The 21869-nt window shown below is 35.6% G+C and overlaps 1 non-coding gene across 1 annotated transcript; it reads left to right on the top strand.

Annotated features, from left to right (window-relative positions):
• Positions 1-335: 335 nt before the first annotated feature.
• LOC121224772 (small nucleolar RNA R71) lies at positions 336-442 on the top strand. The gene has a single exon (XR_005922517.1). It is a non-coding gene; the product is annotated as a small nucleolar RNA R71 (small nucleolar RNA).
• Positions 443-21869: the final 21427 nt, after the last annotated feature.

Here is a 21869-nt window from a genome sequence, read left to right as displayed (position 1 = left end):
CATGATCTTCTCCACAGTATACACATGCTAGTTCTGCAACCTTTACCTCTTGAACTGCAGAGGGTCTTTTCAGTGTTTTAACCATATTTGTTAAAGATGACACCTAAGTTGTTAACAATGTGATCACATCAAGTTCCATTGCTCCAGTAACTCTTCTACCAGTGCCAACTCTGGTAGTGGGATACTAATTATTATTGTTTGCTATTCCTTCCAAAATTTTGTGTGCTTCATTGTAGGACTTTTCAAGAAACTTCCTATTAGCATATACATCCAGCACCATTTTCATATGAGCATTTAATCCATTGTAGAACATTTCCATTTGTGTCCAATACTGAAAACCATGCATCGGGCATTTTCTAATTAGTTCCTTGAAATGTTCCCAAGCTTCATATAATGTCTCATATTCAGATTGCCTGAACGATGTAATGTAGTTCCTAAGCTTGGCATTCATATTGGGAGGATTGTACGTAAGCAAAAATCTCTAACATAGTTCATTCCAAGATGCCACCGTACCGATGGTAACGCATTCAACCATGACCTGGCACGATCTCACAATGAATAAGGGCACAGTTTTAATCTAAGGGAATCTTTAAGAACACCTTACTGCCTGAATGAGTCACAAGGTTCAGGAAAAAGTCTAAAGTGCAATCTTGGATCTTTAGTAGGTAGACCACTAAACTGCCGTACTGTCTGCAACATCTAAAACATTACTGGTTTTAATTCAAAGTGTTGAGCTTGAATATGTGGCCTAACAATTCTTGGATTTAGATTATCCAAAATAGGCACTACATGTTCTTTGATAGTTCTATCTCTTTCATCTATAATTAGAGGAACATCAACACTCATTTCATTCTGGAGTACCTAATCGTCTCTTATTTGATCATTTATAGTCCTCTCAATTTCTCTTTACTCTTTTCTTCTTCACCTTAATGTCCTTTCAATTTCAGGATCAAAACAATATTTTCTATCTTCTTGAATACTTCTTCTCATGCACTAATAGAAACCTAAAAAGTCAAATAAAATACTAATTAACTGCTCAAACAGAAATAACAAGAATGATAATAAATCAACTTTTCACTAATGTTTTCGATCCTTGGCAACAGTGCCAAAAAATTGTTGCGTGTAAAATGACTAATGTAATTGTGCAAGTGTACACGTCATTCAAGTAATAAAGTGATAAGTAAGTATCGTCTCTACAAGGATTGGAAATTGGTAAGAAATTGAGTATGCTATTATAATATTGTTATGGAAAATTATTGAAATAATCTTAGGGTGAATAAGAAACTAGCATAATGAATTACTAAAATTAAATGATAAAGAACAAAGAATTGATATGGCAAATAAAATGGCATGGCAATTCACAGAGAATATCAAGAGTATTTCTGTTGGTGAATGAACAGGGTTGGAATTTTTCAAGAGAAATGTTCATATCAAGATAATGCCATAGCAAAATATTGTCTAATCTACTACCCAGAGATTCGCTAATGTAACCTGTCTCTTTAGATGGCTAGATCTTAAGCTAAAAATCTAAGTTCATGTACGTCTACAGAACTTGGGATTGATAACTACAATGAACATCCTCTCTGTACAACTTGCAACTTCTATGTCTAGAGTGCTACGAATATTTTGTCGAGTATTCGCTTGCATCAAACGATTCAAGATCCAGTATTCTTAACCTTGTCAGAATTAAAAACACCTAAGAACACGACATACATTCAACTGTGTCTAGAGCTTGCATGCATGTATTTAGAATAAGCATGAATCGAATGTAACATTGATATAGACAATCTTAAGCCCTAGGTATTAAAAATGATAAAACATTCACCCAAACAACTCCAACCCAAAAACGATTTAGTTCATAGGTGGAAAAATAAACATCAAAATAGAATCATTCATCAACATTAACATTTCTCAATTAATTTTGAATCACAAAAAATTCAATCTAGAAAAATAAAGGCGGAATTGTAGGAAGTTAAGTCCACACTCCAGCTTCTTTTTTATCTTCTGATTGTAAATTACTCCAGGATAGATTCCTTTTCCCCTTCCTCACGTTTGTATTATGCTCTCTTTTTAGCTGCTACCCTTTCTTTCTCTAGAATTCTCCAATAGAGTTTTGCTCTGCTCAGAGAGAAAGAGAACTGTTGTCACCAGTATTTTCTCTCATGCTAGTTCTACTCTCTTTTTTTATTCTGCTTTCTCATTCTAATATTAGGTAGATCCCTCCGACCTCAGCACACATTTTTCATTCCTCTTTTTAAGTTGGTTTTTTTGGTACACATCCTGCTGGCTAAGAGTGACATGAATAGAGTCCTAAGTCATATTCCCAGAATTTCCATGGCAATTATGTTGGCAATAAATCTTACCAATTGCTACAGTAATGTTTCACTTCCCTTATTTTCTTTCTTCATCCTCTTCTTCTACTTGCACCTGTGTTCACACAGAACCACACCTTTCCTCCCCAAGTGATAAAAGTAACAAATAATGGCCAATGTAATGCAATCCAAGCTTTTTTATGCAATGTTCAAAAATTATCCTAAAAATTGTAGATGTATTTACTTAATTTCAAACAATTAATTCCATGTAGAGGCCTAAAATATAGCTTTTTTCAAGAGTTATCAATAGACCTAACAACATAAACATCTTTAGTAAGTTCGTAAGAACTTAATGAACCAAACCTTAGAATACCTTTTTCATTCATTCTACGTTTTATATGATATTTTGTACATCCTTGGTGTATTTCTTGAACTTTCTTCCTTCTTTCGTGGGTACAATACTGAGACTACCATCTTTCTTTCTTCAGAACCATATTTTTTTTATTATGTATTTTATACTTAATATCTCTCTACCTTTTGTATATTTTCTTAACTCTTATCTTTACATAATCCTTAACCTCCTCACTTACCTTCAGACTTAATAACTTATTTCATACTTACCAGTCTTATTATTATCTTCGGGCAGGATATACTACACCCAATACTTATCTCAAAATTTTCCCATATCTTCCTTACTTCAAAACACTCTCTGTTATTACTCTTAACTCATATCTTTTCCTCGCCACGTACTCTGGCGCACACTAGCCTTTCTATTCATTCTTATAACTATACGGGTTTCGTCATTCATTCAGTATCCACCCAAAGGTGTTTTTTTAAAATGGTCATTAAGAGATCCATTTTTCAAATTCTATCGTGAAGTCATCCTTTTAACAAAGTTTGCCACAAGGCATTCCTTTAATAGATATGGCCACAAAGGCATCCTTTTAACAGAGATAGCCACAAAAGTATCTGTTTAATAAAAACAACCACAAAGATTTCCATTTAACATAAATTGCCACAAAGGATTCCATTTAACAGAGATCGCCACAAAGGCATTCATTTAATAGAGATAGCCACAAAGGCTTTCATTTAATAGAGATAGCCACAAAGGCTTTCATTTAATAGGGATAGCTGCAAAAGCATTCATTTAACAAAGACAGCCACAAAGGCTTCCTTAGAACAGAGATTACCACAATGGCTTCCTTTAACAAAAATAACCACAAAGATTTCGATTTAACAGAGATCGCCGCAAAGGTTTCTTTTTAGATATAGCCACAAAGGCTTACTTATACGGAAATTGGTGTTTTTGAAGATAGGAATTTGCCAAACTCACTATCGTGAGGTTTGCCCATTATCGTTGGTAGTCACCCAATCGTCCTTTACATATTCCATATGGTGCCATGGCCCAGCCATGACCTTACACTATATGGTCTTCAGAGTGCCATGAACTTTTTCTTTCAAAGATTCATGTTTTTAGTCCCAACGGACCCCTTTTAGATTACTTGGGGACAAGCGCAGACACTTCATGCAAACTCATACTCGATAAACTCGTTCACAACTGACTTACTTGTGATAGACTATTTTGCAACAGACTTATTAATATCATCAAAACACACATTACACATTCAGACACATTATCCTCAGAGGTCATATCCATTTTTTATACGATTCATTCATGCAAGTTCATTAGACATACATTTCACAAAGAATCATCACATCATGCATTTAGGTTATTTTTACAAAATTTCTAACATGCATAATACATTTGCCAGAGTTGACTTAGAGACTCACCTTATCACCTAAAAGGCTGTCAAACTTTAGATCTGACCTTTCCTTGTGACAACATCAACTTGAGTTCTAGATCTTTCATTCAACCAAATACTATGGCCTCCTCACCTCGTCAAACAAAGACACATTGTTAGAGCTTATTTGAGTAACCTTTCACCTCTACTTTGACTCAGACATATCACTAAGCCTTATTTCTTCAAGTATACTTACAGATCTAAGCTTCATTAGCAGACAGAGTCATGAAATGTACCTTGTTGAGAGGGAGTTTACTAGCACAAATTGAGGTTTTAGACTCATTTGTTAGGACAGCCCTCATTTGCTCATGGCCCTGCTCCTTAAGAACAAAGATAACCCCTCTTAACATAACTCGGGTATCCTTTTAACCTAACTTAAATTTTCATAGGGACTTTATAAAGTTCACGTCAAGATTGAGTGGCTTACCAAAATCTGGCACGTCTAAGTGACTTACCTAATACTCCTTCGGCCTTTGACTCTTTTAGTTCATGTTTGGTTAGTTCCTAACCAACTTTCCTTACAAATCAACTGGTACAGGACCTCATTGGTCCCTAAAGGTATTATGCCTTCTGGCATGGCCTCATACCTCATAACCATTCTTTCCATAACCATCACATTCGTTTCACTTATCATCCTAATTTGACTAGGAATCCTTATCTACTTATTTCCATATTAGATTTCACCTATTCTATACGCCAAAAATGCACTTGGGCGACTACTACTACTTAGGCTAACATTCCTCCATATATTTCCTTAACCGTTCCTATTACAGAGGGTCGTATAAATAAAACATTCTTGGTTTCTTATTTTATACGCCAAGATGGGCCTTTTTCGGCGAGCACTTCTTCGCTTGTAGTCTTTCTAAATAACTATACCCCTAATTCAGAGACCTATACACTATTTCCATTATTCTTTAAATTGTCGTACTTAACTTAGCCATAAGTTTCGCTCCTCCGTAATACGCCAAAATAAGGCAACACTAATGCATTCAGAAAGTAACTTATACTTAATCCAATCCTAACATTGGACACTTAAAACTATCCTCTTAAGCCTTATTCCTATGGACTATATTTCAAACTTTCAAGACTTCACCCAAGGGCATACTCGTGAAATTCTATTTCTTAAATGAGTCCATCACTTTACTTTTTAGAATTCATTCCACAATTCTCACTTCTAACACAATACCCGAATACTAGGGCTTCGTCAGGCGGGATGTTACAAAGTGTGAATTAACCTCATTTTACGAGCCAGTTTTTTATGCGAGGTATCCATTGCACGTAAACCCTAATTAGTGAATGTCTTACTTTTTTTGCGAACGCAGTTAAAGTATGTGAACCCTTGAATATATTTTCTTTCTTATTACGACGCTTGTACTATAAGCGAACCCATGTTGTATGTTATTATGTGAACACATGTTGTTATGAGAAACTTAATATTAAGTTCTAAGTACTTGTGTATTTTTTTAATTTGCGAACCTTGAAAATCATTATGTTTTTACTTTATGTGACCCCTGAAGTCTTTACTATTTTTGACATACGGACCCTTCCTCTTTACATAGATTTTATGCACTCAAATGTTCTATATTTCGTGAATGTTATTATGGCATTCCGATGATAACTTAACACATTTTTATACTACTAGTGCAAGCTATGATAAGGGTTTTTCAACGAGCTGGTAGTGCCAACATTACTCCCACAAGCAGAGGATTGCAATTGGAGTGTCTACAAACTCTGGGTGGAAAAGATTTCAGTGGTGTTAAGAGGGTTTGATCCTACAAAGCTAGAGTATTGGCCTGAGGGTGTTGAGAAAACCTTGAGCTAATGGGGTGTACTGACAAAGAAAAGTTGGGATGTACAGTGTCCTTACTCACCCGCGAAACTCATCATTGGTGAAACAATGTGAAGTAAATGACTCCTGTGAACCATCTAACATAGGGTTTCTTCTTAAGAACCTTTAAAGATAAATTAATAGGTGAGCAGTGTATGGAAGCTCACAAGCAAGAGTTTATTAATCTGGTGCAAGGCGAGTTATCTGTGGTTGAGTACGAGGTAAAGTTCGTGCAACTGAGTCAATATGCAAATGAGATGGTTTCACATGAAAGGGATCATTGTCTGAGGTTTCACTTTGGGTTGCATCACGACATACAACTCTACCTAGTAACTCATGATACAATCAGCTTTAAAGAGCTAGTTGATAGGACAAAAGCTATTGAGGAGATCAAGGCTTCTTAAGTTAAAATAGGAGTAGGGAAGCAAGTGCGTAGGCTAGAATCCAAGAGGGATTGTGACTCATGAAATGCTAACAAGAATTTCAAGCGAAGATTCAGAACAGATCACTCGCGATAGCGGAACAATTCGAAGGAAGGAAAAGAAAGTTCGCACAAGTCTGAAAGCTGGCTACTTTGTGAACACTTTGAGAAAAGACATCCTGGTGAGTGTCGTTAGAGGACTGGGAGATGTCTCAAGTGTGGAACTATGGACCATTTGATAAAAGATTTCCCCAAAAGATAAGAGAGATCACAAGTATAGAATGCGACCCCCATCTATGTGCGAGCTAGTGCTCTTGGAAGAGGTTGAGAAAGAGGCAATATTACAAGGCAAGTTGGGCAATGAAGTTTAGCTGACACCGTTGCAACCTAAGATGCTTTAGGAGGCCTTGCACGAGTATATGCTATGAGGGAACCACAGGAGCAAGGTTTGACCGATGTCATCAAAGCTACCTTCACTCTACAAACTATTCCATTTTTTCCTTGATTGACTCTGGTTCCACGCTCTAGTATGCCTTAAGCGAACTAGCTTGTGAGTTGGGAGTTTTAGTAGAAACCATAAATAAGAGCGTGACTATCACTAGTTCGTTTAGGGACAGCATATTGGTCAATAGAGTGTACAATAGGTGTCCATTAGTGATCCAATGGCAAATTGTTTTCACGAACTTGATAGAGTTTCCATTATATGGGTTCTATGTAATCTTAAGGATGGATTGGTTGAATGAGCATAAAGCCAAGATTGACTTTGAACTAAAAAGAGTCACTTTGCGAAGTGGTGAAGGCAAAGAAATTGTTTTGGCAGGTGAGTGAGCTCAATTTATGTCTAATGTTGTCTCGGCAATGAAAGTAGAAAAAATGTTGGGTAAGGGCTATGAAGCCTATCTCGCATCTGTAATAGGTTCATAGGACAAGGCGATAAGGGTCCTTAAGATACGTATTGTGAAGGACTTTCCTGATGTGTTTCCAAATGAGCTACCTGGTTTACCACCAAACTGTGAAGTGGAGTTCACCATTGAGTTGCACCCTTGTAGTTCGCCAGTGTCCATTACACCGTATCACATGGCACCAAAGGATCTTAAAGAACTAAAGATAAACCTTCAAGAGTTTCTTGATATAGGTTTTGTTCGACCAAGCATATCAACATGGGGATCACCAGTTATGTTCGTAAAGAAGAAGGATGGAAGCTTAAGAATGTGCATTTGCTACAGGTAGTTGAACAAATCGACTGTCTTAAGCAAATATACTCTGCCAAGAATCAATGACCTATTTGACCAGTTGTGAGATGCCATAGTGTTTTCAAAGATAGATCTAGGATCTAGTTACTACCAACTTAAAGTGAAAGAGCCAAATGTGTTGAAAAGACATTTAGAACAAGGTATGGGCAATATGAGTTTCTGGTTATGCCTTTTGGGTTAACAAATGCACCTGCTGCATTTATAGACTTGATGAATTGAGTGTTCTGTGTATACTTGGATCGATGTGTGGTGCTATTCTTAGATGATACTTTGGTATATTCACAAACTAAGGAGGAATATGATGCTCATTGGTGAACTGTGGCATGTGGTTTCACTAAAAGGGGTTCACATAGACCCAAAGAAGATTGAAGCAATTGTGGAATGGAGATCGCTAAAAAGTGTTACTGAATTTTGAAGCTTTATAGGCATCGTAGGGTACTATCGTAAGTTTGTTGAGGGGTTCACCACCATAGTAGCACCCTTAACAAAATTACTTAAGAAAGATGAAGAGTTTGCATGGACTGAAGAAAGCTAACAGAGCTTCGACAAACTTAAGGTACTCACCAAAGAACGTATGTTAATTCAACCAAAACTAGGGAATAATTTTTTGGTCTACAGTAATGCCTTACATACAGGACTAGGATGCGTTGTAATGTAGGAAAAGAAGGAGGTAGCTTATGCTTCTAGGCAATTGAAGATCCATAAGCAAAACTATCCAACCCAAGATTTTAAGTTAGCAGTTGTGGTATTCGCACTCAAGATTAGGCGACAGTACTTAGACAGCAAGTGATGTACTGTTTACACAGACCATAAGAGCCTCAATTATTTTTCTCATGCAGAAGGAACTACGACTGTGTGATTGAGTATCACCCTAGTAAGGCAAAGGTGGTAGCTGATACACTAAGCAAGAATTCAGTATGCGAGTTGTGAGATTTGTTTACGCAACTGAGTGTAACGAGTGATGGAGGATTGCTTGTAGAACTACAAGTAAGGCCAACATTATCACAACAAATAAAAAAGAAACCACCCACAAATGAGGAATTGGTGAAGAAGGTTCGCCAAGTGGAACAAGGAGTACGACGGGGCTTCGCACTAATGATGAAAGAGTACTCTATTTTCGTGGAAGACATTGTGTGCCAAATGACAAGGAGCTTCAACATGCTATCCTTAGTAAGGCTCACAATAGTCCCAATGCAATACATCCTGGAAGTAACAAGATGTATTGTGACCTCCGCGAGTTGTATTGGTGGCTTGGATTGAAGTGAGTTATTACAGAATTTGTAACAAAGTGTCTAATTTGTTAGAAGGTGAAAGAAGAACATCAGTATCCTTCAAGATTGCTTCAACCACTAAAAATTCTAGAGTTGAAGTAGGAAAGGATCACAATGGATTTTGTGTCAGGTTTACCACTAATTTCTACAAAGAAGATGCTATCTGAGTGATTGTGGATCACCTTACCAAGAGTTTAAATTTCTTAGTTTTTATCACAAGTTACACTTTGTGTAACACCTTTAACCTGTATCCGTCTTAGGAATAGGGTTATGGAGCATTACCGTATAAATGGAACATTAAAAAATTCATTTCATACATCATTACAAACATATCTAAACACATTCAATCACATATATAACCTCCCTTAGTTGAGCCCTCAATGCCTTAGAAATACCTTAGAAACAATTCAGGACAAATTTGGAAACAATCAGAAAGAATAAGAAAAACTTAGAAAAATTGGACTGTAGGGGTCACACGATCGTGTGCCTCACATGGCTGAGACACACGCCCATGTCTTAGGCCAAGTAACAATTGAAATAGGGACACGCGGTCGTGTCCCAGCCCGTGTCCTCACTCGTGTAACTCCCTGAGTTACTCTCGTATGCTAGGCCATGTAACTCTCAAAATAGCCATACACGTCAGTGTGCCACGCCGCGTGCTAGGCCGTGTAACTCTCGAAATAGCCACACACGCCTGTGTGTGAGGCCATGTAACAGCCTGACTTGCATGCATTAAAACCTACAGGGGATACACGACCGTGTCACCAAGTCATGTGTCACACACAGCTGAGTCACATGCCCGTTTCTAAGGCCAGGTGGACATGAAATTGGCCAAATTCAAGCCATTTCCAACACCAACTCATTTAACAACCTGAAAGAATTTTGTGCACATGATCAAGGGATTACAGCATGACCAAAACCAAAATGAAATGACCAATTCAATAGTCCAAAATCATTCAACCAATTTTTCATACAAGGCACCTCAAATGCAAACTTACAAACTTACCTAAACTTACATACATACTTGACCACATTTCATTCATAAACATTTAGTTCAATACCAACTCAAAATGTACCATATCTTGACCATTAGTACTTCAAAATAAACTTACCATTTGAGCCATACCATTCGTGCATCACAAGTACCAAACTGACACAATTCAACCAACATCAATTGGTACCCAAAACAACTTATACATGCCAAAATCATAAACTAGATATAACCTTAGCCAAAACATTGAAAACTACGAAAATTTAGGCTGGATAGTGTGATAGATCTCTGACAAGCTTTCAAACCAATCGAGCTTCCGATTATTTATAAAACATAGGAATGAAAACTACGTAAGCACATAATACTTAGTAAGTTCATAAAACATGAACATAACTTACCATTTCAATACATAACATTAAGATTAAGTATAATATAGTCCAACCACAAGCTTGGCACAAGCCTAAGCAACATAAACAACACATGTTAGTGCATTCAAACATAATTTACTGGAATTAAGCATAAGATAACCCATTTGTACATAAACATATTTCATTTGATTTTATCATTTCCTTTCCATGAATAGATGACATAGTTCATTTGAACACTTACTATTCCTTTCCTTTTCATACTGGTTGAACCACTTAGAATATCATCGGATACTTGGGAAAGCTCACACGAAGTGTGCTTAAACATATAATTGTAACCTTTCCTTTACATCCTCGCTCACATGAGCTATGGAATGGGCCTGCTCACACGAGCTGTGGGTCAGAATGTAAACTACACGATGCTGCTCACACAAGCTGATGAGTATCTGCAACAAAAGCAGCACCTTAGCCATCGGTAGGACATTCAAGACCAGCACCCGAAACATGAAAAACCTAATGACATATCATTTGTATCCTACGAATTCCTAAAGTTCAACCAGGACTCGATAACTATCATGAAATTGTTTGATATTCATCATTCAATTACATTAAAACTAACATATTACCATATAATTGAAAATAACATTAAAACAAAATTTATTCGTACGAACTTACCTCGACAATTAGGGCGTAAAAACAAAGTCGATTAATCCGAGGCTTTAGATTTTTCTCGATCTAAAGCTGTACGTGGTCTATCTTGATCTAAATAGAAAAATTCAATCCATTTAATACTTCTATTATTCAATTCAGTTCAAATTTCATATTTTTCCCCTAGTATTTTATCTTCTTACAATTTAGTCCTTAAGCTCTTAAATTAAAATCTAAAAATTTTCATCATTTATTCAAGCTAGCCGATTTCTCTAGGGACCTGTATCAATCTATACAAAGCATCATTTCACAAATTTATCATGAACTTTCATCATTTGTACAAACAAGTCCCTAAATGTCATTTTCATCCAAATTCACTTTACAAAACTAGTTTATTTATGAACAAGGACTCATAATCTTCCATTAGACATCAAGAATCATGCAAGAAAATTCATGGTAAAACCCTAAATCTTTAATAATTTTAAAAATTGATCCATGGGCTAGCTATGTTAAGCTACAACGACTTCAAAAACATAGAAATCATTAAAAACGAGATAAAAAAATAACTTACATGCAAGCTATATAAGTGACTGAAGCTTCAAACCCAAGCTATGGCTTCTCCTTCATCAATTTTGGGTGGAAAATATCAACTAAAAAATTGATATATTTGTTTTTACTTATTTTTCTTTAACTTATTAATTAAATTACTTAATTAACCTTACATTTTAACTTAAAAATCACTTAATTTGTGTCCATAAAAGTCCACTAACTATTTAAATGGTCTAATTACTATCTAAGTCCTCTCACTTTAAAGGTGCATAGTTATTTGTCCCCTTTTACTAAGAGAACCCCACTTTTTCACCTTTTAAGATTTAGTCCTTCTCACTTAATTAAGCATACAAACGTCAAAATTTCTTAACAAAATTTTTATACTACCTTACTAACATTCCAAAGACATTAAAATGATAATAAAATAATAATTTACTCGTCAGATCAGTGGTCAAAAGGCCCTTACAACTTCCCCCTAAAGAAATTTTCATCCCCAAAAATCTTACCAGAAAAGAGGTCCGGGTATTGCACTTTCATAGCTTCTTCTGGTTACTAGGTAGCCTATTCTATTTCGGTATTTTGAAAGCTTGAAACTTTGAACATATGGCATGTATAGTCTAGCATTTGTTTTCTTTAGTCATGGAGTGTGAATATATTTAGCCATGCGAAAATGGCTTAATCTTGACATCAATGCTATGTGTACTCGGTCATGGTAATAGCTTATTATGGAAGTATATTTCATGGTGTATATATATGTGTGGTATTTGGATAAATGGCTTGGTTATAATGTTAAAGTTTGTGTATATGTAGCTAGAATTTGAACATATTTTGGAAATATGTTTATTGGTATATATGCTTGGGGTGTTGGTTATATAATTCAGCAATGAGAAATGGTAAGTATGTTAAATAGTCGGTTTAATAATTAGCTAAATTCAGTAGTATGAGATGTAGAATAATTTGAGTGGAGGATAATTGTACAATTTAGCTTAAGAATGAGTTAATGATGGATATGTATTTGATGATATTTTGGCAATGTAAGTTCAGCTACTAAATGTAAGTAATGGGTGGGTTCTGTGAGGTTTTTGGTTGATTTTTTTGGTATGGATCTAAATGATAAAAGATGCTTATGATATAGATATGTAATGGTTAAGCATACATGTATTATATACTTGAATGAGTAAGTTTTTAGGTACGGTTCAAGATGAAAATGGCATGAATTATTTTTAGAGGTTGCATGTGATGACCGAATATGTGGTTAAGGGATTGGCTATGTGTATGTATTTTTAAGCATGCGATTTAGGCATGCTTTAGGTGTTATATGTGTTCAAAATGGTTCAAGTTAACATGGTCACATGCGCACAAATTTGTAGTGAGAAAATAGGTATGTTTTGGTGTTATAAATTGAGGTACATTTGTCTTGGAAATAGTTTGAGGGATTGTATATCATGCGCATGAAAATTCGGATAAAGTACTAGGTAAATAAGTAATTATATAGTCATATGGATTCAGATATTTTTTAGTGAAAGAAAATGTATATGCTAGTAATGTGATCACTTATGGTTGGATTACTATGATTCGGCTGGTGATGGCATGATATGATTCAATATGGGTGATTGAAATTGGCTCAAATTAATTTGGTCACATGTGCATGGTCTCGTGATGCGTGAAGAGGTATATTTGGTCTTATTATAATGATTGTTTATGTGTAAAATATATATGTTTACTAGGTAGTAGGAGTAATTTAATTTAGATTGTTGTGCTAGCCAAATAGTTCATGAGGTGAATAAATAGATATATGTGGTTTGGTTTGGTTTGATTATTAAATTTGTAAATTGAGTATACTATGATTTGTAGTATGTGTTTTAAAATGGTTTATATTAATTATGTAAAATGAGGGCATGACTATGATGTTTAAAATTTTATACTTGACCATTTGTTGAGGTTGTTTAGGCCAAATATGTTTGAGTCTTTATACCGTGTGATATCGCATATTAAGTATAATATGCATGATATATGTTATGTAATATTATAAGGTTAAATAATATTTTTAAAATGCAAATGATATGAATATATGAGTATTAAGATTCAAAATTTAAATGGGATAAATGTATTGATGGGGTTAATTTACGAAGCATGAATTGTAATGAATGCCTGTTATGAGCTGTGTTTTGTTCGGTAATTCCTTGTAATCATAATCTGATGATGGATACAGGTTAGGCGTGTTATATTTTATTAGGATCAGAGTTACGGTTTAGTCGATTCTAGGACTAACGTAGCACGTGTGAGTCTAGCTATACATGCCATAATCTTATACTGCGATAGTGTGATGATTCTTGACATTTAAAAATGTGTTTTCATATAGTAAATGGATCCCGATCGAGCCGTAGTAGTTGACGTAGAAAGTAATGCACCTGCTCCTGTTCAAGAGGCAGTGCCTTCTAATTTGAAAAATGTAACTAGTAGCCACAAGGGAGAAGCTAAACAAGTTTTCTTCTAAATGATGAACGAGTGGTTCACAGAATTCGCACGAATGAATTGGGTTGCTCAACAACCTCAACCCCCGCCTAATCCTCCTCAGACTTCTATTGTACCTTTCGTTATGAATCTGATCTTAATGAATAAGCCTTCGGTAGATAAAATCTGAAAATATGGGGTTGAAGAGTTCAGGGCCATTGTTGATGACTATGCTAAGCGAGCTGAATTTTGGCTTGGTAATACTATTCGTGTGTTTGATGAGTTATCCTGTACTCCTGACGAGTGTATTAAATGTGTTGTATCTTTGCTTTGAGATTCTGTGTATCATTGGTGGAATACACTGGTATCTATAATTTCGAAAGAACGGGTTACTTGGGAGTTCTTTCAGATTGAATTTCGGAAGAAATACATCAATCAGAGATTTATTGATCACAAGCAAAAAGAGTTTCTTGAGCTTAAACAGGGTCGTATGTCCGTAATAGAATACGAGCGTGAATTTTTGAGACTCAGTAGATATGCCCGGGAATGTGTATTGACTGAGGCAATAATGTGTAAAAGATTTGAAGATGGGTTGAATGAAGACATTAAACTGCTAGTTGGTATTCTGGAAATAAAAGAGTTCGTGGTATTAGTCGAACGAGCATGCAAAGCTAAAGAACTCAGGAAAGAAAAGAGAAAAGTTGATTTCGAAGCTAGAGATTCATGAAAGAGATCATTGGGTAGGTCATTTCAATCTGCATCAAAGAAATTCCAAGAGGATTATAGCCATTCAAAGGCTAATATGGGACATTCGAATAGAGATCGAGCTAGATTGCATTTGAGCTTCAAAGCTCCAGCTACTCCTGTTGCTAGTGTTGGAAATGTCCGATCTGATCGACCTAGGTGCAGGCATTGTGGTAAATGACATTCGAGCAGTTAGATTGAATGATTGAGCTTGCTTTAGATGTGAATCTTTAGGTCACTTTATCCGAGACTGTCCCAAGTCTGGTGAGCAAGAGATTGCACAGAATTTGAGATGGAGTAACACCTCAGCTAGAGGCAGGCCTCCCAGAAATACGGGAAATGTGAGTGGAAATTAAATAGCAACAAAAGATACAACTGTTCGATTTGAGGTTAGGGCACCAGATAAAGCCTACGCCATCCGAGCTCGTGAAGAAATTTTGTCTCTAGATGTGATAACTGGTACTTTTACTCTTTACGATACTTCTGTGATTGCACCTATAGATCCAGGATCAACGCATTCGTATATATGCATGAATTTAGTATCCAGTAATACTTTTCCTGTAGAGTCTACTAAATTTGTGATTAGAGTATCGAACCCCCTTAGCAAAAGTGTCCTGAACGATAAAATGTACAAGAATTGTCCATTGATGATTCGAGATATCTGTTTTCTGGCTACTCTGATGTTATTACCTTTTGATGAATTTGATATAACTCTTTGTATGGATTGGCTAACTTTGTACGATGATATTATAAATTGCAAATGGAAAACTATTTATTTGAGATGCAAGAATAACAAGATAATCCGAATTGAGTCCAGTGATCTGAATGGGTTGCCAGCTGTGATATCTACAATGAAAGCTCTGAATGATGTGAAAATGGGTTGTGAACCCTACTTTGCCTATGTGATTGATTCGAAAGTGACAGAAAAGGGAATAGAATTTGTATCGGTTGTCTGTGTATTTCTTGATGTATTTCTTGAAGAACTTCCTGGACTACCTTCGAGTCGAGAAGTTGAATTTGGCATTGAGTTAATACCAGGAACAACTCTGATTTTGATAGCTCCGTACAGAATAATACTGACCAAATTAAAAGAATTGAAAGCTTAGTTGCAAGAATTAACTGATAGAGGCTTCGCACGACCGAGTTTTTCTCTTTGGGGTACACCGATTTTGTTTGTGAAAAAGAAAGATGGAACTATGAGAAAGTGTATTGACTATCAAAAACTTAATAAGGTAACTATAAAGAATAAGTATCCTTTACCACAGATTGATGATTTGTTTGATCAGTTGAAAAGGGTTACCATGTTTTCAAAGATAGATTTAAGATCGGGTTACTATTAGTTGCGAGTTAAAGACTCTGATGTGTCAAAAACTACTTTTCGAACGAGGTACGGACACTATGAGTTTCTGGTTATATCTTTCGGACTTACTAATGCACCTTCTGCTTTTATGGATTTCATAAATTGGATCTTCAAATAGTATTTGGAATGATTTGTGGTTGTGTTCATAGATGATATCTTGATTTATTCCTGTGACAAATTTGAGCATGCCAAACATTTGAGAATAGTGCTACAGACTCTGCGTGATAAGTAGTTCTATGCAAAGTTTAGTAAATATGAATTTTGGTTACGAGAAGTTGGTTTCTTAGGACATATTGTATCATCATCTGGTATTCGGGTTGATTCGAGCAAAATTTTTGCAATAATAGATTGGAAGCCTCCGAGAAATATATTTGAAGTCCGAACCTTTTTAGGACTTGCTGGTTATTACAGACGATTTGTAAAATGTTTCTCTATGATTGCAACCCTAATGACGAGACTACTTCAGAAAGATGTTAAGTTTGAGTGGTCAGAAAAGTGCCACTATCTATTCGACACACTATCTAGAATTGGCAACTATTGTGTTTGCATTGAAGATTTGGCGCCACTATCTATTCAGTGAGAAATGTCATGTCTATTCTGATGAGAAAAGCTTAAAATATTTGATGACTCAGAAAGATCTGAATTTACGACAACAAATATGGTTAGAGTTGTTAAAAGATTACGAGCTAGTGATTGACTACCATCTGGGGAAAGCCAGTGTTGTTGCTGATACTTTGAGTTAGAAATCTCTGTTTTCCTACATGCGATGAATACTCAGTTGACCCTATCCAATGATAGTACTATTATAGCTGAATTGAAAGTGAGGCCATTATTTATACAGCAGAATTGCGAAGCTCAAAAAGTCGATAATGAATTGTTAACAAAACGGGCTCAATGTGATTTGAATACTTATTCAGAGTTCTGAGTTGATGCTAAGGGTTGTTTGCGGTTTAGAGGTCGAATATGTGTTTCGAGAAATTTAGAATTAATTTAGATGATTTTAAATGAAGCTTATAGTAGTTGGTTATCTGTTCACCCAGGTAGTACAAAAATGTATAATGATCTGAAACAGTTTTACTGGTGGCCTGGTATGAAACGAGATACCTCTAAATTTGTTTCGAAATGTCTAATCTGTCAGCTAGTTAAAGCTGAACATCTGGTACCATCTGGGTTATTACTACCGATTATGATTCCCGAGTGGAAATGGGATAGAATCACAATGGATTTTGTATCGGGTTTGCCTTTGTCACCGAGTAAGAAAGATGCAATCTAGGTAGCTGTCGACAGATTGACTAAATTGACTCATTTCATTCCAATACGCATAGATTATTCACTTGATAAGCTTGTTGAATTGTACATTTCTCAGGTTGTGAAATTGCATGGTGTACCTATCTCTATTGTTTCGGATAGAGATCTGAGATTTACATCACGGTTTTGGAGAAAATTGTAAGATGCACTAGATACGAAATTACACTTCAGTACTACTTTTCACCCACAGACGGATGGTCAATCTGAGCGAATTATTCAGATACTCAAGGATATGTTGAGATGTTGCATTCTTGAGTTTGAAGGTACGTGGGAACGATACTTGCCACTGATTGAATTTCCGAATAATAATAGTTTTGAATCAAGTATCAAAATGGCACCTTACAAGGCTTTGTACGGTTGCAAATGTCGAACACCTTTGTATTGGACTGACCTCAGTAAGAATAAGATACATGGGGTTGATTTGATCAAAAAGACTGAACAGAAACTGAAAGTAATTCGAGATAGTTTGAAAGTAGCGTCAGATCATCATAAATCTTATGCAGATTTGAAACGGAAAGATATTGAGTTTCAGATCGGGGATAAAGTGTTTTTGAAAGTATCACCATGGAAGAAAATACTTCAGTTTGGTCGTAAAGGCAAATTGAGTCCGAGATTCATTGAGCTGTATGAGCTTTTGAGTGTATCAGGCCGGTTGCTTACAGATTGTTGTTGCATCCTGAGTTAGAAAATATATGCAATGTGTTTCACGTATCGATGCTTCGACTATACAGATCTGATCCCTCGCATGTAATTTCTCCGTTAGAGATAGAAATTCAGTCCAATATGACTTATGAAGAAAAACCGATTCGTATCTTAGCTCACGAGATTAAAGAACTGCAAAATAAGAAAATTTCGTTAGTAAAAGTAATGTGACATCGACACGGTGTTGAAGAGGCTACGTGAGAGCCTGAAGATGCTATAAAATAGCAATATCTGAATCTGTTCAACGGTAAGATTTTTGGGGACGAAAATTCCTAAGGGGGGAGAGTTGTAACACTCCGGTTTAGACCCTAGTCGGAGAGTGGTTTTGGGACCATGAATCTGAGTCAAAAAAATATTTTAATATTATTTTTGGTATCTACAGCATGTTGATTTATATGTGTGAAAATTTCGTGTGAAAATTTTATCATTTGTGTGCTCAAGTTTTTTTAAAAAAAATGAAGTGTAAAAGTTGTGTTCTTATAGCTTAAGGTGTCTAATAGCTATGGAACCTTAAAGTGAAGGTCCTTAAATGGTAATTATCCCATTTTTGTGATAGTGGATGATAGTGGAATGGCACATGGTGTAATTACTAATGTTATTAATGGTTAATTAGGTAAATTAGTAAATAATGTTCAATTAAAATAAAACAAAATGTATTGTCATCTTCCAGAATTCATCTTCATTGAAAATTCAAGGAGAAGAAAGCCATTTTTGGCTTTAACATTAGGCCAAGCTTTTATTGCCCAAATAGATCAAGAAAAGAACAAATCGGATTTGGAACAGGGGAAATCAAAAGTTGTAGAATAGTCGTCCCGTTTCGTTTGTCTTCATCCAAGGTAAGTTCGTAAGTGAATAAGTGATGTTAAATTGAATGTATTTATTTTATACATAACTGAATTGAATTGTATGTATGTATACTACAATGCCGAATTGAATTTAGCATAGGATGATTAATTACGAGCTTAATCCGATTAATTTACGAGATCCGAAAACCGTACGAACCACAGGAATTCTGATACGTGATATCGTACAACACCACGTCTGGGACGTTGGCATTGATTTGAGATTTACGTGTAAGACCATGTCTCGGACATTGGCATCGTATATGATTTCCTATAAGACCCTGTCTTGGACAGTGGCATGGTGATTTGAATACATGTAAGACCACATCTGGGACGTTGGCATTGTACGAGCTTTTTGAGCCGTCTGAGTATCCTTTTATATTCTGAATGGTATAACGGGAAATGATATGGCAAAACCGAATGTGGGTTTGAATTAAACAATTCAGGTATGTTTGAGTTATATGAATTTTGGAAGTAAAGGTAAGTATTGTGTATCACATGAAAATATGAACTAATCACTTAAATATGATTATATATGTGTTAAAGATTGGGAGAATTCGGCATACCTGTATAAACTATATGTGTTCTTTTAAAAACTATTTGCTTATGACTTGCTAAGCTATTTAAGCTTACTGTGTGTTTGTTCATTCTTTGTTTTCTAGATTTTGAAAGCTAGTTACAAGCTCAGGGATTGTCAAGGAAGTCCGTCACACTATCAATTTATATTTCGATATTTTGAAAGCTTGAAACTTTGAACATATGGCATGTATAGGCTACCATTTGTTTTGTTTAGTCATGGAGTGTGAATTTATTTAGCCATGCGAAAATGGCTTAATCTTGACATCAATGCTATGTGTATTCGGTCATGGTTATAGCTTATTACGGAAGTATATTTCATGGTTTATATATATGTGTGGTATTTGGATATATGGCTTGGTTATAATGTTAAAGTTTGTGTATATGTGGCTAGAATTTGAACCTATTTTGGAAATATGCTTATTGGTATATATGCTTGGGGTGTTGGTTATATAATTCAGCAATGAGAAATGGTAAATATGTTAAGTAGTCGGTTTAATAGTTAGCTAAATTCAGTAGTATGAGATGTAGAATAATTTGAGTGGTGGATAATTGTACAATTTAGCTTAGTAATGAGTTAATGATGGATATGTATTTGATGGTATTTTGGCAATGTAAGTTTGATTGCTAAATGTAAGTAATGGGTAAGTTCTATGAGGTTTTTGGTTGATTGTTTTGGTATGGATCTAAATGGTAAAATATGGTTATGATATAGGTATGTAATGGTTAAGCATGCATATATTATATACTTGAATGAGTAAGTTTTTAGGTACGGTTCAAGATGAAAATGGCATGAATTATTTTTGGAGGTTGAATGTGAAGACTGAATATGTGGTTAAGGGATTGGCTATGTGTATGTATTTTTAAGCATGCGATTTAGGTGTGCTTTAGTTGTTATTTGTGTTCAAAATGGTTCAAGTTAACATGGTCATATGCGCACAAATTTGTAGTGAGAAAATAGGTATGTTTTGGTGTAATAAATTGAGGTACATTTGTCTTGGAAATAGTTTGAGGGATTGTATATACATGCAAATTTGGATAAAGTACTCGGTAAATAAGTAATTATATAGTCATATGGATTTGGATATTTATTAGTGAAAGAAAATGTATATGCTAGTAATGTGATCACTTATGGTTGATTACTATGATTCGGTTGGTGATGGCATGATATGATTCAATATGGGTGATATAAATTGGCACAAATTAATGTGGTCATATGCGCATAGTCTCTTGATGAGTGAAGGGGTATATTTGGCTATACTCCAAGAAATAGCTCATTTATGTTGCTTAAGAATATGGACCAATTTCTCTTATTGAGTTACATCCAGTGTTGTGGAGACAATAACTGGAAGAGTATTATTATCACCAAGAAATGTAATGCCCCGAAATTTAGGCCTAGAAGTATTGGGCCTTGAGCAAGGGAACGATTAGGAAACTGCGCACAAAAGTATGTCTACTTTAGTGGTTAAGGGTCTTGAGAGGATTTGGAAAAGTCTTGGGTTCAAACTTGGGCTTTATCAAAAATTTTGGCTTCAAGTTGATAAAACCCTGGATGTTTGGATGTAGGCCATTTAAATTATTGTGTTAAAAAAATATCAAAAGGAAGCTTGTGGTCTAGTGGTTGTGGCATCATTAAGGTTATAAGGGAGCCTAGGTTCAAGTATTGGCTCTTGCCATTTATTTTGTTATTTTAAACGAACCTGGACTTTGGCCTTTAGACCTTTTTATTAATTGAAGATAAAATGTGTCACAAAAGAGCTTGTGGCAAGGAGGCAAGTGGCGTGTTGAGCTATTGAGGGGGGCTTGGGTTCGAATCCCGTTGTAAGCAAAAAGGATATCTATTTTGCTACTAATTCTTTGTTCGGTTTTGAGAGGGTTGAAAGGAAGGTGCCGAATGTTCTTTGAGATTTTTCTACCATTCAGGGTTCCTTTCGGGTTTGCATTTTAGCTATTGAAGTGATCAAAATTTCCACTACTTCTCCTCCTTCCTTCATTTGTCGAATAGCTAACTTTCTTTTTGGTCTCATATTTCTTTCTCTGTCGAATACCATATTCTGTTTTCTCTACTCTCCTAACAGTGTCGCATGCACTTGTCTCCTCTCTTCCCTCCATTCTTCTATTTTCTTTCAAAGCTGAACCTACTCACCATCTTTTTCTTCTCTACTTCCCACTCTCCCCATCCCAACTGATTTCTTCTAGGCTTTTTCTGTACTTTCAGTTACCATCCTTTGTCTATTGTGCTTGGCCGAATATACCTAAGCTTTTCTAACCAATTTCATCATCATTAATTTCGGGTGTTAAAATCTCGAGAAGAGAAAAGAGGATTCTCTAGTGTGTGGAGGCGTTCCAAATCTTCCCTTCACCAACCGTTTGATCATTAGGGTAAGTTGGTTAGTAGGTCGAATATGTTGTGATTTTGGTGTTGGATTTTTCTTAAATCATA

This window comes from Gossypium hirsutum, chromosome D12 (assembly GCF_007990345.1).
Source record: "Gossypium hirsutum isolate 1008001.06 chromosome D12, Gossypium_hirsutum_v2.1, whole genome shotgun sequence".
In the NCBI taxonomy this organism is placed as follows: Eukaryota; Viridiplantae; Streptophyta; class Magnoliopsida; order Malvales; family Malvaceae; genus Gossypium; species Gossypium hirsutum.
The sequence above is the reverse complement of the archived record's forward strand: the minus strand, read 5'-3'. Positions and strand labels throughout refer to the sequence as shown.